A 17,992-nucleotide genomic window follows, 5' to 3' on the forward strand; every position below is an offset into this window, starting at 1 on the left:
CTTTTGTGTTACAACCAGACACTATGAAAGTCAGTCGGGCTGATTGGAGTAGGATGCACAGGGATGAGGTAGATTGTATTAACAAATGCATCTAAATGTGATGTTAACAGGTCTTCCTAAATTTTCCATGGTGCAGAGAAACAAAGGCACTTCAGAGCTTTGCTATCTGTAACATGGTGTGCTCTGAAGAAGAGTCATTAGACATGAAATGAAAACTATTTCTTTCTCCGCAAATGTTGCCAGACCTGCTGAGTCTCTGAAGAAGTTTTTGTTTTATAACAAATGGAGGTTTAGTGGAGTGTTAATATTGACTGCAGCTGATGTGAACCTGGCAGTGGGCAGAAGTTGGGTGGAGGTGGGTACTGCTGATGCCAGAGATTAGAGTCAAGATTAGAGTAGTGCTGGAAAAGCACAGCAGGTCAGGCAGCATCTAAGAAGCAGGAAAATCAATATTTTGGGCAAAAGCCCTTCATCAGCAATGAGCCAAGAAGCTCTTTGGACAGCTAAATTGCAATCGAGAGGAGGGGTTCACTGGCCCAGCACAATGGGGCCATCTCACCTGAGTGTTCTGTCAGAATTGATACCCATTTCGACAGAGTAAATGTGGATAGGACACCCAGAGATCTGAGTGTACCTATTTGCCATATACATTGTTCAATTAGGTTTTATGAACTCTGGTGAAGGAGAGGAAAAGTGCTCAAGCCAAAGGTAGTAGGGCATCAGCAACTAGAGGGGCACCAGATTCAACAGGCGGAAAGCCAGCAGGGACAGTGCTAAGGACTACACAAGTAGCTCCTTGCATGAAGATGACAATACACTTCAGAGAAAACTCACCATTTGAGAGCCCCCTTCCAACAAATGTTGCAACAGTAGTTTTGCTAAGGACTGCTTTTCCAGGAACTTAATGGCAGATGAATTGAGTCCAATGGGGAAGGACAAACACCTGCAGTCCGGAAGGTCCCTAAAGGTTTCTTACTCAAGGCATAGCTGAGGAATGTTCCAGTTTACAGCTCAACTCTGCATCAAGATGGTCATCAATGCCACTGTCGAAGAGGACCAGTTAAAGCATATAGTTTTCCAGTGGCTTGTTTAGTCAGTCTGAGAATGGTGTAGGATCAGAGGCCATTGTTGGATTTTGTATAGGTACCACAAATTATTGGCTGCATGTATGTGACCATCAAGGCTCCCACAGACCACATCAATAAGAAGGGGTATCACTGGCTTAGTGGACAACTGTTTTGTGATAAGTGCAATTGCATCCTTAAGCGATGACTGCTGTCTCATGTGAGGGTCCCCAGTGTAAAGGGGAAATACAACACCTGCCATGACACAACCTAAATGGCCATCGAGCAGGTCATTAGCTTTCTGGTGACATGGTTCTCAGGCCTGGGCGCATCAAATGGAACCCCTCAATATATCCCAATGAAGGTACTGAGCATCATAATGTTGGGCTATGCTCAGCACAACAAGGGAAAAGCTTTGAATAATGAGGATATCCTGCAGCACAGTGCTTCTTCTGACAATGAGGCTATAGAGTCAGATGCAACTAGATGCGCAATAGAAGAAAATTCACAAGAAAGAGCAGACAAGGGTGGACCAGAGATCAGTGAGGCTTCTGCCTTGCTAATACAAGTATATTTCACATGGATTTTATATTCGCTCCTAATTTATCAGCTCCTATAGCTACCTGCATGATTGCCTTTAGTAATTCTCGGAAGCTGTCATCATATGAGACTCACACAGGAATTAATCTCAAAATTCTGGCCTCACTTGGTGTGTTTCTTACCATCATGCCTGTTGCAGGAATTGGTGAATTAATAACTGTCAGGGGTACAAAATCACAGTTAATTTCAGACAATTACACTTGATGATGAGACCTAACCATGTGCAGCTAAAGTGCAGCTAGATGATGACTTTTGCACCATGGATTTGTGAGGTGCCAGTGTCACTGTCAGAGAAGCTGAAGGGGTGCTGTCCATACCAGAAGATCCATGCGCAACACCCTTTCATGGCACACTTGCCCCACCTTACTCTCATGAGCTGTGTAAGAACTGCATAAAAGCTCCAGATGTCTAATCCCTATCTCACTATTGCTATTCAGAGCTCATGATGTGATGATGGTATGAAGGATTTTATGTATATCAAGCTGCCACTGGATGTTCTGTTGGATCTACCATTGCCAACCCCTTGATGGAGAAGCATACCATAGCAAACATACCACGGTCATGTCTTTGGATTCTGAAAAACAGTCTTTAGACTCAAAGCATTAGGACAGCATGGTGGCTCAGTGATCATCACTGCTGCCTCACAGCACCAGGGACCCAGGTTTGATTCCACCCTCAGGTTACTCTGTGGAGTTTGTACATTCTCCCCATGCCTGTATGAGCTTCCTCTAGGTGCTTTGGTTTCCTCCTGTAGTCTGAATGTGGTTGGGTTAGGTAGGTTAGCCATGCTAAATTGCCCACAGTGTCCAGAGTTAGGCAGGCTAGGTGGTTTGGCCATGGAAAATGTGGTGTCACAGAGATGGGATGTGATGTTCTTCAGAGGGCTGGTGTGGACTTGATGTGTCAAATGGCCTACTTCCACACTGTAGGTACTCTATGTCTTACTAACTCGGTTTTGCTCTCTACAGATGCTGTCAGACAAACTGAATTTCTTCAGTACTTTTTTTTTTGTTTTATGTTCTCAGTTCTGATATTGTGGCTTGTAGTGTGATTTGGAATGATATCTGAGACAGTTACTGAGGATTCTTCCGAGCAAGATAATGAAGTCAAATGTTCTCCTTAAACTTGTTACGCTTGAATCATCTCAACATCTCACACCAGTCATGAATCTGTTGTAGCTATTTATTTGGCAAGCTGTGTTGCACTCCATATTACATCAGTTTTAGAATACTTAATTGGCTCAGTGGGGTATGCTGTTCATTGTCTACATCTTTGCTTGTCTTTCTTCATAAACGTTGCTTGCCTCCTGTTGTCTGAGCACTCTTCAGTGTTGATAACGATGGAAAACATTTATGCCAATCCTGTACGGTCACAGGTTCCCATCTCATTGACAATAATACACAATCACCTGAAGATGATTCGGCATCCAAAATGATATTGCCAGGAAGTCTAAATTTCAATGATGCTCCAAATAGAGTACAGAATGCGACATTTCCAAGAAAAGAATATTGAGGTATGGAAGAACTTACAAGTTAAAAACTAAATCACAAGCTGATACTATACGCTTCTATAATTAATTAGGAGTATATGATACTTAAAACTGAGTCTGAAGATCTCACATCACTTCTTATCTTACTGCATGGGCAGTCAAATTAAATCTACACCTTTGTTTGCCATGTTGTTTCGGTATACCAGCTAACTACACTGAACTGCTACTCTTGATTAAGCTTGCTGCCATCATCCTCTATCAGTGTAGGAAACTACAGGATCTACTTGGTCTAGTGTGAAAGAGGGAAACCATTTCGTGGTCTAACAAGTTAAAGGCTCTTGTCATTAACAAGCTATAGTTTATTGCATGTTTGCAGCTAATTACAGGTTCCATTGATATGATAGACATTGTTACAGAGATTTTGAGGAACACTAAATGTTAGGTCCCACTTCTTTGAGATCCCAAGCTGTTCTGCCCACAGTTCCATGTGAAATTTTCATCACAGGTGGTGCTTTTGTCACTTCTTTTAATCCTTTTAGACATATAACTAACAGCTGTCAATATCTATTCCTTCTTAAGAGTGAGATATGCCTTTGCATCTGGATATTTCCTGAATGCAATTGATTTTCTTCTCCTGCAAAATCATACTTTCTCATTGTTAGTCAGCTGTTAGAGAGGATCAAAACTCCACTATTGCTGACTACTCAATAGGGTGCAAGAGGGAATATTCTGCATGAAACCAACCAGTAGCGTCATCTCTGCCTGCGCAGTTTTTTCTCGGGCAATCATATGTATTTCCTATCTCTTATTTGATCCATTGATTATGTCCATTTAATGTTAGGTACTTTACTCAGCTTCTGAGATCACATCAAGTTATTGATCTTCTTTTGGCACTGCAGTCAAGTTCAAGGCTGCTGACGAACTTTGCAACCTCCATCCGCTATTTAGTCATCCAATCTGGTCTCTTTCTGTCACCATGGAAGAGCAAGACATTCCTCCATTTCCAATGCATACGAGAGGAGTAACCCCAGGGAGGTATCCCTGAATCTTGGGGTTCCCCTTGATAAAGCTTCAACGATTTGTTCCAGGTTCACTGCTAGTAGCGTCCTCTCAGTGCTCCACCAAGAGCCCTTGCATTATCCTGTGCTGCTACTTGGCTTGGAAGGTCACCTTCCAACTGATACTCTGGGACATTTCCCCAATCCACCTCTTCTCACTGGACATTTCCTCTGCTAGCCAACATTTAACTGGCCATTCTTGATAATATCTTAGCATTATGGTAAGAATAGTATGAAAATAATATTCCACCCACTTCTTAATTGTGATTTTGGCCTTCCTGTTAAATGCAACTGAAACAAAATGATTTGGCCAAATGTTTGAGAGAGACACGGAAATCAATTATGTGCACTTGGCTTCAACATGTTTTTGAAAATAAAACCAAAATAACATATAAAAATAAAAGCAGGTATAAAGACTAGATGAAAAGATAACACTAGACATCTGACTGTTCTCTCAGGTAGTGTCATTAGCATGCAGAATAAACATTAGGTTGAAAAGCTGTTATATCACAGTAAGTGCAAATCATTGAAGCTGCAAGACAGATGACAAGTGAACAAAAATCCTGAGCTGTTAGATATTTTCTAATCCGCCTGATCAGGGATGATATCACACACAACTTAGAGCAGGTGGGACTTTAACTTAGGTCTCCTGACTCAGAGATAGGGTCATTGCCACTGCACTAAAAGAGACATGTAACCTCTTATTTAATTCATTCTAATCAACAGCCATCAAGTAATATTAATTAGATAAAGCATGACAGTTAAAAGGCATCTCATCCTTTCAATCTATCCTTTCCATTGCAATCAATTAAAAAGATATTTGTATGAAACTGGATTGGAACTTACAACTCAAGTTTAGGATTTTCTAAGTGATACTTTTGACTTATGCATCATGCTGTCTAAAGTAGCTCACAGAGAGAAATCTGTAGAGAATTGTTAGTTGAAGTCTCAGAAAATAATACAAGGATTTCCTATTAATTCTTGTCGCAGTTGGAAAAGCTCAAGAACATAAAACTTATGTGTAGCAGTATAAGTTCCAGCATCAGTGAAAGTAATTCATACTAAATCCAGTAATCAGAGAACTCGAATACATAACATCTTAAAATTTGCTGAAAAGGTAGTAGAGTGTGAACAAATTTATTTTGTTTTATCAGAGACATTGGAGCTAATACAGCAGCAACAGGAACACAGCTGCAGATATAAAGAATGGTGACATGAGATGCTGCAGCAGAGACGAGGGGGGCTGCAGAGACAGGCCATAAAGAACACAAGGCTACAAAACAGCAGTGAGACTGGAGCAGGGATATAGAAAAGTCATCTGAGGCGAGAGAACAACAATAGTATCAATGAGGGTCAGTATCACTCCCATTCCAGTAATGAATCTAAGAAAAGGTGAATGTTAGAAGGGCAATTATGAGGGCAGTGGTTTTCTTTCCCTGGAGTGTTGGAGGTTAAGGGGTGACCTTACAGAGGCTTATAAGATCATGAGGAGCATGGATAGGGTGAATAACTAAGGTCCTTTCCTCAGGGTAGGGGAGTCCAAATCTAGGAGACATAGGTTTAAGATGAGAGGGGAAAGGTTTAACAGGAACCTAAGGGGCAACCTTTTCATGCAAAGGGTCAAGTGTGTATGGAACAAAGTGCCAGAGGAAGTGGTGGAGGTGGGTACAACTACAACATTTAAAAGGCATCTGGATGGCTGTATGAATAGGTGGGGTTTGATGGGATATAGGCCAAATACTGACAAATGGAACTACATCAGTTTAAGATTTCTGGTTGGCATGGGCAAGTTGGACCAAAGGGTCTTTTTCTGTGCTGTATAACTCTATAACTGTATGGAGCTGGTGAAAGTGACATGTTAGGATAAGTATAAATCAACTGTGATGCAATGCAGCTATTTAAGGGGATTTTTCAGAATACACACACTAGACAAATTCCAGAAAGAAAAAGTTCAAAGGGGAAACCCATCATCCATTTTTAAAAGTTTTGCAAAGAAGAGTGGCAGATCAGAACATTGGACAGAATATAAAAATATAGCAAAGAATGGCAACATGACTGATGAGAGAAAAATCAATGTACCCATGAAATCCAAAAATTTTAAAAGAGGTGATAAGAGTTTCTGTAAATATTTACATTGTGATATAAATGGGATAATCAGTGCTAATACACAGTATGAAGGCTTCAATGGTAGCAGGAGTGAAAAACTGAGCAAATACAAGCTAAAGATTTCACTACGGAATGAGAATCATAACATAAAGATGTGAGTATAGTATGAGATATTGTTATAAGTAATATAACAGGGGTGGCATGGTGGTTCAGTGGTTAGCACTGCTGCCTCACAGTGTCAGCGACCTAGATTTGATTCCAGCCTTGGGCAGCTGTCTGTGTGGAGTTTGCACATTCTCCCTGTGTCTGCATGGGTTTCCTCTGGGTGCTCCGGTTTCTTCCCACAGTCCAAAGATGTGCAGTTCAGGTGAATTGGCCTTTCTAAATTGCCTATAGTGTCAGATGCATTAGAGGGAAATGGGTCTTGGTGGGTTACTCTTCGGAGGGTCCGTGTGGACTTGTTGGACCGAAAGGCTTGTTTCCACACTGTAGAGAATCTAATCTAATCTGAATGCTGCTCCGATAAAAAGATAGTTTGGGGGAATTAATAATGAACCATAAGTAGAAGATGGATAAATTGAAAACATATTTTGTATTAGCCTTCAATGTAGAGGATGTAGTGTCATCCAAGAAATAGGAGGAAATAGGAGGACAGAACCCAAGGACATTGCAAATTATTATGAAGTGCTGTTGAGCAAATTTTCTCAACTGCAGGCTGAGAAGTCCCTTAATTCTCTTGGAGTTTATTCTAGGTCCTAAAAGAAATGGATAGTGAGATAATTGATATGATTGTAACAATTTTACAAAATTTGCTAGATTTTGTAAGGGAAGGTTCCATTAGTTTGCAAAATAGGAAGTGCAACTCCTTTAGTCAAAAAGAAGTAGTGACAGAAAATAGGAAACTGTAGGCCAGCTATCTTAAGATTCATCAAACAAAAGATGTCAGAAGCTATCAATTAAGCTGTTATGGCAGAGCACTTAGAAAAGTTAATCAGTCAGAATAATTAAGATTTTGTGATAAGGAAAAAATTTGTTAATTGATTTATTTGAGTTTTTGGAAGAATAAACAAGTGCAGAGTGTATGTACTGTATTAGATGTCCAGAATGCATTCAATAAGATGTCATGATTAAGGTTAGTGCAGAAAATAAGAGCACCAGGTGAAGACATAACATATTGCCAGGCATAGAGAATTGGCCAGCCAACAGAAAACTTTAGGGATTAGGAAGTATAAAACTTTTTAACTTTAAATTCTTAATTTATAACAATGGGATCTTTAGTCATGCTTGCCCTAGCAAGACACAATCAGTCAGTATGTATTAATCAAGTAGAATTTGTTAAGCAAGACATATATAAACACTTAACAAATGAGCATGGAAGACATAACAAAGATTTCTTACAAATGCCAAAAAAAACCCAATGGTGACAGATCAGAGATGCAAAGGGATCTTGGTATCCAAGCATATGGATCACAAAGCATTCATGCATTGGTAAAGAGGAAAGGTGGTACAATGTTATTGTTTATTGGAAGGGGAATTGAATGCAAGAGTAGGGAGGTTATGCTTCAGCTGTACAGGGCATTGGTGATGCTGTATCTACCATACTGTGTACAGGACTGCTCCCTGGCATGATGTGAGGAAACTAAACGTTCTACAAATCAAACCAATGTTCACGAGGGACTTTGTTACATATCTAAGAGAGATGGATCAGAAATTCTGACAACAATTGTCTCAATGTAATGCTGGTTGCAAATTCCCATTTTTAGAAAATTCTGACAAATGCAAAAATCACTATTGTAGAAGGTTATCAATAGCTTCTCCCAAATTTGGTTAATTTCTTCTTTCCATTATGTAATTGTTAATTAATGCAATTTCCTTACATTCTATCATCTTAAACATGATCTGTAGAAAAAAAATGAATTTACCTATTCTTCTCTGGGTTTCAGTAGCCCTGTAATCTATATTTATGATGTAATTCTGCATCACGTGAATTGTCAATTATTTAATTCTCTATTTAAACTATTTGTTATTTTAAATCTGCTTGGAGGTGTAATTCATTTCACCTTAATCATTTTTTAAACTGATATTGAATCCCTTATTTAAATGATTTACTTAACAGCTGCTGCGAGAATTTTCTCATTATTTCTAAATGTAGCTGTTTTTATTGTTTTAAATTGTACAAGCTCTTCAATGGTGTCCAATACTGTCCTCTTCAGCAAGATTATAAAGTTATATTACCCTTTGAACTTTGCAATGTTTGTTACTTGTTTTATTATGAACATTATTTGCTGAAAAAAGGTTTATCATTAAGAAGCTTCATTTCTTATGTGACAGTTTTCTTTTTCAGAATTTTTCAGTCATTTCTGTTAGTAGAGAAGCTTCTAAATGTTTCAAAATTACTTATTTGTACTGAAAAAAACAAACATTTAAAGATTATTGAAATACATTAGAATGAAATAAGAAACTAATTCAATCTTTTCCAGGATGGAGGAAAAGGCTTATTTCATGTCAAATACAGGTGGAAATTATACAGTGATTGTTAGAGTATTGATATGCAGAGAGATCGTGTGTGCAAGATCAGGTGGGGACACTGGGGAAGTCAATTGTGGGGATTGGAGGTGAAATAACAGGATGCAGAGGGGAAAATAATTATGTGGGATGGCAATACAAAATATAAAGCTGGGAAATGATAGAGAATGGGAAGGCAAGGTATACTGAGGGAGAGGTGTCATTGATGGTCACTCCTACCATGGTTTTGATGGGGAGACAAATGTAACTATATTTGACATGGCTAAGCTATATGCCTGACTCTCCAAGTTCTGTGGGAAGATGAGCAGTTCAATGAAAAAGCTGTGTGTAAACATGGGAAGATCAAAGCTTAGTGTGTTTAATAGGGAAGGCAAGGAAGAAAGAAAAATGAGAGTTTGAGGGGTGACCTCGACTGAGCCAGACAGTCATAAAGCATTGAACCAGGCCCTGCAGCCATCATTTCCATACCAATCAACAAACACCAAACTGCACTATTTGCATCTACTTGTGATGTGGAGTCTGTGATTCACTTTGAAGGGAAACCTATATTAACTTCTATCCTCATCAAAATTGAAAAGGAAATAAAAATGCCTGTCACCACACCTGGAGTGGGTAGATTAAGTCTTTATCTTCTATGATAGAGGGGGTCCACTTCTATATGATGTGAGGCCTTTTGAAGGACAAGACACCTGCACAGTACAGATGAAGTACATCTGTTTATTTGTATACGTGCACAGATCACTGGAAGTGGCAGGCCAGGTGAAGAATGGGAAATGACTCCAGCGTGGAGCTGGACAACTACCTCAGCCCTGGGAAGGTCCAGCAGTTTGCCGTCACCACGGGGATGCATGCAGCTACCCCACTGGAGCAAGACCAGAAGAAAATGGACACTGGTAACCACGTAAACTGGTAAAATGGGGTTTAAAATTGCCAGCATAAATGTGCGTAGCATTAAATCGGCTACGCGATGTGTTTCAACGCTGGCCTTCCTGGCCAACGTCAAAGCCGATCTCCTGTTTCTGCAGGAGTGTGGGATACCACACCTCAGCAGTTACAGGAGATGGTCGAGCTTGTGGGCCCACGGGCCGTCAGTTTGGTCGGGAGGCAACGATAGCCGCGCGTCCGGCCTGGGTATCCTGTTGCGGGGAGGCAACTTCACCATCTCCGAGGTTAAGGAGGTGGTGGGCGGGCGCCTCCTCGTCGCGGACGTAAAATACAGAAACGCTCCCGTGAGACTAATCAACGTGTACGCCCCAGTGGGTAAGAGTGAACGGTTGGCCATCCTGCAACAGCTTCCACTGCTGCTGGCTACGTCCAGGCCGGTCATTCTGGCTGGAGACTTCAACTGCATCATTGATGCAGATGGATGATCCGGCGGGGGGGACAGTAAACCGGACGCTACGTCCAGGGCCCTGATGGAAACGGTCAAAGACGCCAAGCTGCACGACGTCTTCAGCACCCCTGCAGATGGAGCGCAGCGTAGATACACCTGGTCACGGGCAGACGGGTCTATCCGCTCAAGGATAGATTACCTGTTTGTGTCCCGAACGCTCTCGGTCAGATCCACCGACGTCAAGCCAGTGTTCTTCTCTGACCACTGCCTCCTGCTGGCCGACTGTCACCTACAGGACGAACAGCGGGCGGGCAAGGGAACGTGGAAACTGAACACTAAGCTGTTGATGCCGGGAAACATCGAAGAGCTCAAGAGGGATTACGCAGGTTGGAGAACCGTGAAGCCCCTCTTTGAGTCTCCAGCGGACTGGTGGGAAACTGTAAAAGGGAACATCAAGAGGTTCTTTATCCTCAAAGGTGTCCAGGAGGCGAGAGAGAGGCGGGGAAAACTGTCCCAGCTCCAGGAAAGTATGCAGAACCTGCTCCTGCTGCAGACGATGGGGGTCGATGTCACGGAGGACCTTAAGGAGGTGAAGGGCCAGCAAGCCTCGCTCTTTGCCTCGGAGGCCTCCAGGATAATCTTCCGGTCCAGGGTCCGCTCGGTGGAGCAGGACGAGACGTGCTCACGTTTCTTCTTCCAGAAGGTGCACAAAGAGAGCTCCGTGCTCAGCAGCCTGAAGGAAGAAGATGGCTCGGTAACGTCATCTCAGGCTGACGTCATGAGGATCAGCAAATCCTTCTACGCCAGCCTGTATGACTCGAAGCCAACCGACAGCGTGGCCTCCCAGTCGTTCCTGTCCTCTATCACGGAGGTCCTAGATGACGGAACACGAGAGAGGCTGGACCAGCCGCTATCTCTGGATGAACTGACCAAGGCCCTCGAGTCCTTCGAAAAGAATAAAACTCCCGGAAGCGACGGCTTACCGGTCGAGGTTTATTCCGCTCTTTGGGACTTGATCGGCCAGGACCTGCTGGAGGTGTATGTCAGTATGCTTCGGGCAGGTACCATGAGTGAATCCATGAGGAAAGGCATCATCACCCTCGTCTACAAGCGGAAGGGGGAGAGGGAGGAAATTAGAAATTGGAGACCGATCTCACTGTTAAATGCAGACTACAAAATCTTGTCAAAGGTCATCGCCAACCGGGTCAGGTCTGCTCTGGGATCGGTGATCCACCCGGACCAAACCTGTGCTGTACTGGGCAGGAAGATCTCTGAGAGTCTCGCACTCCTCAGGGATACGATCGCCTACGTGCAGGACAGGGGGGGTGGACACCTGCCTCATCAGCCTGGACCAGGAGAAAGCCTTTGACAGGATATCGCATACATATATGAGGGATGTCCTCTCCAAAATGGGCTTTGGGGAGGGAATCGGAAATTGGATCAGACTGCTCTACACCAACATTGTCAGTGCAGTCTCAATCAATGGGTGGGAATCAGATTGCTTCCCTGTAAGATCTGGAGTCAGGCAGGGATGCCCCCTCTCACCCGCCTTGTTTGTGTGTTGCATAGAGCCATTTGCCGAATCCATCAGGAAGGATGCGAGCCTGAGAGGGGTGACTATTCCTGGCAGCGGGGGCCTGCAGGTTAAGGCCTCCCTGTACATGGATGACGTCGCTGTTTTCTGCTTGGATCCGCTGTCCGTGCACAGACTCGTGTGCATCTGTGACCAGTTCGAACGGGCCTCGGGGGCCAAGGTAAACCGAGGCAAGAGCGAGGCCATGCTCTTCGGGAACTGGGCCGACCAATCCTCTATCCCCTTCACCGTCAGGACTGACCACCTGAAGGTGCTGGGTATTTGGTTTGGGGGGGCTGGGGCGTGCGCCAAGACCTGGGAGGAGCGGATCAGGAAGATGAGACAGAAACTAGGCAGATGGGGGCAACAGTCACTCTCCATCGCGGGAAAAAACCTGGTCATCAGGTGTGAGGTACTCTCAGTATTGCTATATGTGGCACAGGTCTGGCCTATCCCCAGGACCTGTGCCGCCGCAGTCACCCGGGCCATCTTCCAATTCATTTGGAGATCAAAGATGGACCGGGTCCGAAGAGACTCTATGTACAAAGACCGGTGCAATGGGGGAAAAAACACGCCCAATGCCACCCTCACCCTGATGGCCACCTTTGTGTGTGGCTGCATCAAGCTGTGCGTGGATCCCCGGTACGCAAACACCAAGTGTCATTACGTACTGAGGTTCTACCTGTCCCAGGTGTTGCGAAGGATGGGCCTGGCCTCGTGCCGCGGAACGCTCCGAGTAGTTGGACCGTTCCGTATCACCTGTCCTTCGTGGAGAAATTTATGAGGAAAAACACCTTTGACCATAAGTCCATCAGGAAGTGGTCAGCACGTAGTGTCCTTGAGACCCTTCGGGAAAAGGAGAGGGCGGATCCTGTCGAGCGGTTCCCTGAGCAGACTGTCAAAGCCATTTGGCAGAATGCCTCATCGCCAGAACTTTCCAACAAGCACCAAGACGTGGCTTGGCTGGTGGTGAGAAGGGCTCTGCCTGTGAGATCCTTTATGCACGCCCGGACTCTCTGCCGCACCGCACGCTGCCCTCGAAGTGGCTGCGGGGGGGACGAGACTGTCACACACCTCCTTCTGGAATGTGCCTATGCAGAGGAAGTCTGGAGAGGAATGCAGTGGTGCTTGTCGAGGTTCGTCCCGAGCAGCGCCGTGATGCGGGACTCCGTGCTCTACAGCCTGTTCCCCGGGACTCACACCGAGACGAACATTAACTGCGCCTGGAGGATCATCAACTCGGTGAAGGACGCTCTCTGGGCGGTCCGAAACCTGTTGATCTTCCAGCTGAAGGAGTTGACCCCGACCGAGTGTTGCAGACTGGCACATTCCAAGGTCCAAGACTACGTGTTGAGGGACGCGCTGAAGCTTGGGGCAGCTGCTGCCAAGGCGCGGTGGGGAAAGACCACCATGTAAGATCGGCCTGCCTAAAGAAGAACAGGGGGCCCATGCGGACGTTTTTTTTTGGGCTCTGCTGATGCCTCAGCCAAATATATGTATATGTACAAGATTGAAAAATGCACAGGATTGTAAATGACAAGGATAAAGTCGAATCGGTGTTTGTAAATGTGGACATATGTATGGCATGACCAAATGTACAGACCATCAAATCTTTTTATGAATAAAGTATATTTTTGAAATATAAAAAAAGAAGAATGCAGTAAGTAAAGCATCAGACTCCTCGGTTTTATTAAAAGGGGCATCGAGTACAAGAACAAGAGGTGATGTTGAACATGTACAAGACACTTATTACACCTTATCTGGAGTATTGTGTACAGCTCTGGGCACCACATACAGAAATGATGTGAATGCATTGGAGAGAGTGCAGAAGCAATTTACAAAAAACGGGTTGGAAGAATGAGAAATTGTAGTTATAAGGATAGATTGAAGAAGATTGGGTTGTTCTTCTTGGAGATAAGGCGGCAAAGAGGAGCTCTGATAAAAGTTTCAATTTCATGAGGAGGCCTGATAAATTAAGCAGGAGGAAACAGTTTCCACTTGTAAAATGAATAAGAACCAATGGGCATAGATTTAAGTTGACCTGCAAAAGAAGCAAGTGGGAAAGTCAATTTAAATCTATGCCCTTTTGTTCTTGCTTATTTTTCAAGTGAAATGAACTTATAAAATGAGGAAGAATTTTTTCATATCAGGGTAGTTAGCGTATATCATGCACTGCCTGAAAACGTGGCGTAGGCAGGTTCAATTGTGGTATTCAAGAGGATGTTTGGATAATAATTTGAGTAAAAATAATGTGCAAGGATATGGGGATAAAGTAGGAAATTGGCACTAGATAATGATGTTCATTTAACAAGCTAGTGCAGACATGATGGGCTGATTGGCCTCCTGTACTGCAATTCTTCTGTGATTCTGAGATAATTCCATATATGGACTTGAAACAATATCTGTGGGCTGGAAATATTCCTCCTCTTTCTCAAAGTGGCAAAGTATCAAGATACCATTGCCATCAACCATCTTCCTGCACTGCCGGACATTCCTAGATTGTGGACACTGCACTGATCTGAGAGACATCTTTAGATCATACTGGCAGGGTCTGGTGCTGTGGTGTCATCTAATGGGCCCAAGGAAAGAAGACAGCATTCTCGTCCACTATGCTGTCCATCAGGATTTCCACATTCCTGTTGCTGAAGCATAATCGTAAATTGCCACTCTGGGGCAATTCTTCACGCACTTGAACAGTGAAGGGCAGCTACTGGCTGACAGCACTTCACTTGGTGTACAGCTACATTTTATATAGGGCCCTGGCATTGAGAATCCTGGGAGGTCCAGACATTGATGAGTATGACTGCCACTGACCTGTAACTGTTAGCATGGTGCATACATAATGAGGCATACTGCAGTGAATAGAGTGAGATGACTCATCAAACTAATGGCGAGAAAGCCCTGAAATGGATACTGCTGATTTTTGGTAAAATTCAGCATTAACTCACTGATCCAAATGGAGAAGGATGTCCACTCAAAGTCGTCAGCATAAACAGTCTATTATATGGTACTTGGAAGGTCCCTGATTTCTTTTGTGAGATTGGAATTAGGATAGATAGTTGGTTGTCTTTAATTGGCACAGATGAGATGGGCCGAAGGGCCTTTTTCTGTGCTGCAGATCTGTATGACACTATAAGAAATGAGGCACAATTTAAGAGTAGGTATTTATCGCTGTTACTGAAACATTCCCACACTGACTTAATACCAAACACAGAACTGGCTATTGACTGTACATACACAAAACACTGATTAATTCCTTTTACACCTTTTATATCCTGATGAGTCGAGGTCTTCTTGTGATGTGAGTTAATTCCTTCAGGAACTAATTGTCTAACACCACACCTTGATCCGGTTAAATAAGACCATAAGAAATAGGAGTGGAAGTAAGGCCATTTGGCCCATCGAGTCCTTTCTGCCATTCAATCATGGCTGATGGGCATTTCAACGCCACTTACCCGCACTCTCCCCATAGAATGATAGAGTCGGATTGGGACTGAGTGGCCTGCTTCTGTTCCCAAACCCAGACAGTAACAATTTCAGGTGATTGGCAAAAGAAGCAACAGTGAGATGAGGAAGAAAGCTTTTTCATGCAGCAAGTGGTTAAAGCAGTCATATACTGGTTCACATTATTTCGAGGACCAATTTAACATTGGTTTTCAAAAGAGAATTCAATGATTAGCTGAAAAGTAAACATTCGTAGGGTTTTTGGAATACTGTGCACGGTCCTGGTCACACTGTTATAAGAAGGATATTATTAAGCTTGAGATAGTTCAGGATGGATAGGCTGGTTGAGGGTCACCCTAACAGAGTTTTATAAAATCATGAGGGGTAGAACTATGATGAATGGCAGATATCTTTTCCCTCGGGTACAGAATTTCAAGACTAGGGGTCATGTTTTTAAGCTGAGGAGTAAGATATGAGGGGCAATTTTTTTTTATAAAGAGAATGGTTGTGTGTGGAATGAACTTCTGGAGGAACTGGTGGATGTGAGTACATTTACAACATTTAAAAGACATTTAGATAAGTATGCAAATAAGAAATATTTGGAGGGATACAGGCCAAGCACAGGGTGGTGGGACTATTTTGTATTGGGATTACAGTTGGACCAAAGGGTCTGTTTCTGGGCTTTATGAGTCTATGACTATGACTGTGGTGAAAAGATAGGATTGTAGCACTGGATTGGACAGGACAGGATGTACGTTGAATTAAATATTCTAATTTGCCATTCTGTGATTAAATTCCGCAAAGTTTAGAAGGATTGCTTATTCTGATTGATTGAGGAGGGAAGTCTTTGGGAGCAGGTCACAGCCTCACTGTAGAGGGAGCTGTGGTATCTCAGCTCTGATTTTCAAAAGTAAATGGGGAAGCAACCACATAGAATTACATAATCAGTCAATTTGTTTGGTATTACCAGATGTCTTATGAGCTTGAATGCAGCATTCTGGCATTTAACTACAATCTTTGATTAAGGTTTCTATGATTACTATATTTGTGCAATCACAAAGGGAATGATCTAAAATTCAACAACATTACATTTTAAAAAAACAATTTCTCTACTTGTTTTTTAATTGCAGCCTTGAGGGCAATAGAAGAGTGATCTTGTTCTCTCTATTAAACATCCAAGAGTTCACAAACAGGTCATTAAAGCTGTATTAAAAATGCATGAATATGTTTAGGATAAGACTAGGCAAGTGTACTGGGGAGAAGAGGAAGAAGGATTATGCCGGTACAGTGTGTGTGCATGAACCAGTGAAAGTGAGAGAAAGAGTGAGTGTGAGAGTGGGTGACAGAATGTGAGTGTTTGAGGGAGTGTTTGCATGTGAAAAAAGAGATGAGGAAGGATGGCAGGAATCTTCAATGGACCATAAATGTTGGCATGGTCTGATTGAGTGGAATGGCCTGTCATGTTGATTGTCTGTTGCAGCTTGTCCAGTTTTTACATATCATCCATAGCTGTTATTCAGCACTACCAAAGTCCTGTTTTAATTGTGCAGACCTAACCTGTGCAAAATAAAGTCTTATTTGGAAATACTGTTGTTTTCCATACTCGGAACTTGTACTTTCTATAAACTGAAATAAAGGATAGATGTAATGACAACTCGGGGAAATAAAGACTCTGGAGTTTTAGGAAATACTACTGAGAAAAACAAATCCAGATTAATAGCAGCAGTAACTTCAAAGGACGCTGCCATTTGGGGTTTGCTCCATTTTTTCTTTGATCACTGAAAATTAACTTATTCTCCCTGGAGTTTTTATTTGGCAGAGGAGTAATTTTGAGTATGAGGCAGTTTAGCAAAGCTAACTTGTACTTTAATTGCAAATCTATTATCTCGAACTTGCAGTCTCTCCAGAATATTGTCACATTTGAAAGTCTTAAGATGAAAATCAGTTTTTCTTCTAAAACATTGAAGAAAGATGGAATAGAAACTATTCTGTTTATATCTGGTTCCTAGCTATTAAAGATCTTGTGAATTATAAATGCTGAAGCAGATGAAACACATAGTACAAAGTACACTTCTGATAAACGTTTGTGTTTATTCTTCATATATTAACAGTGAAGAGTGGAAGTTCAGAACTCTGGGACAAAGATAAACTATTATAGTATCTGGATTGTCTCATAAAAAAGTAGAATGCAGGCTAGAAATGATGTCTTCCAGTCTGGTTAAACTTGCATACATTGAGGATCTAAATCGTACATAGAAAAATCGTACATAGCTTTCACCAAATAGTTCCATTTGAGTTTGTTTAAAAGATTTTGGGCAGAATCTTAGATTTAGATTAGATTTATTACAGTGTGGAAACAGGCCCTTCAGCACAACAAGTCCACACCGACCCGCCGAAGCGCAACCCACTCAGACCCATTCCCCTACATCGAACACTACGGGGCAACTTAGCATGGCCAATTCACCTACCCTGCATATTTTTGGACTGTGGGAGGAAACCGGAGCACCCGGAGGAAACCCACGCAGACACGGGGAGAATGTGCAAACTCCACACAGTCAGTCGCCTGAGGCGGGAATTGAACCTGGGTCTCTGGCGCTGTGAGGCAGCAGTGCTAACCACTGTGCTAAATTATAGAGGTCTAAGTGATATGGACTATGGGGGTATTTGTGGCAGAATTAGACAAGATGCCCAGTGAAATCAATCTTGATATCTGGATTATCTCATCCCATCTTTTATATTTGTGACAAGTGAGATTGTTGCTAGTCCGTGGCAAGTTGTCAATTAATGGGATTATTGCTT

This window comes from Chiloscyllium punctatum, chromosome 20 (assembly GCF_047496795.1).
Source record: "Chiloscyllium punctatum isolate Juve2018m chromosome 20, sChiPun1.3, whole genome shotgun sequence".
NCBI lineage: Eukaryota > Metazoa > Chordata > Chondrichthyes > Orectolobiformes > Hemiscylliidae > Chiloscyllium > Chiloscyllium punctatum.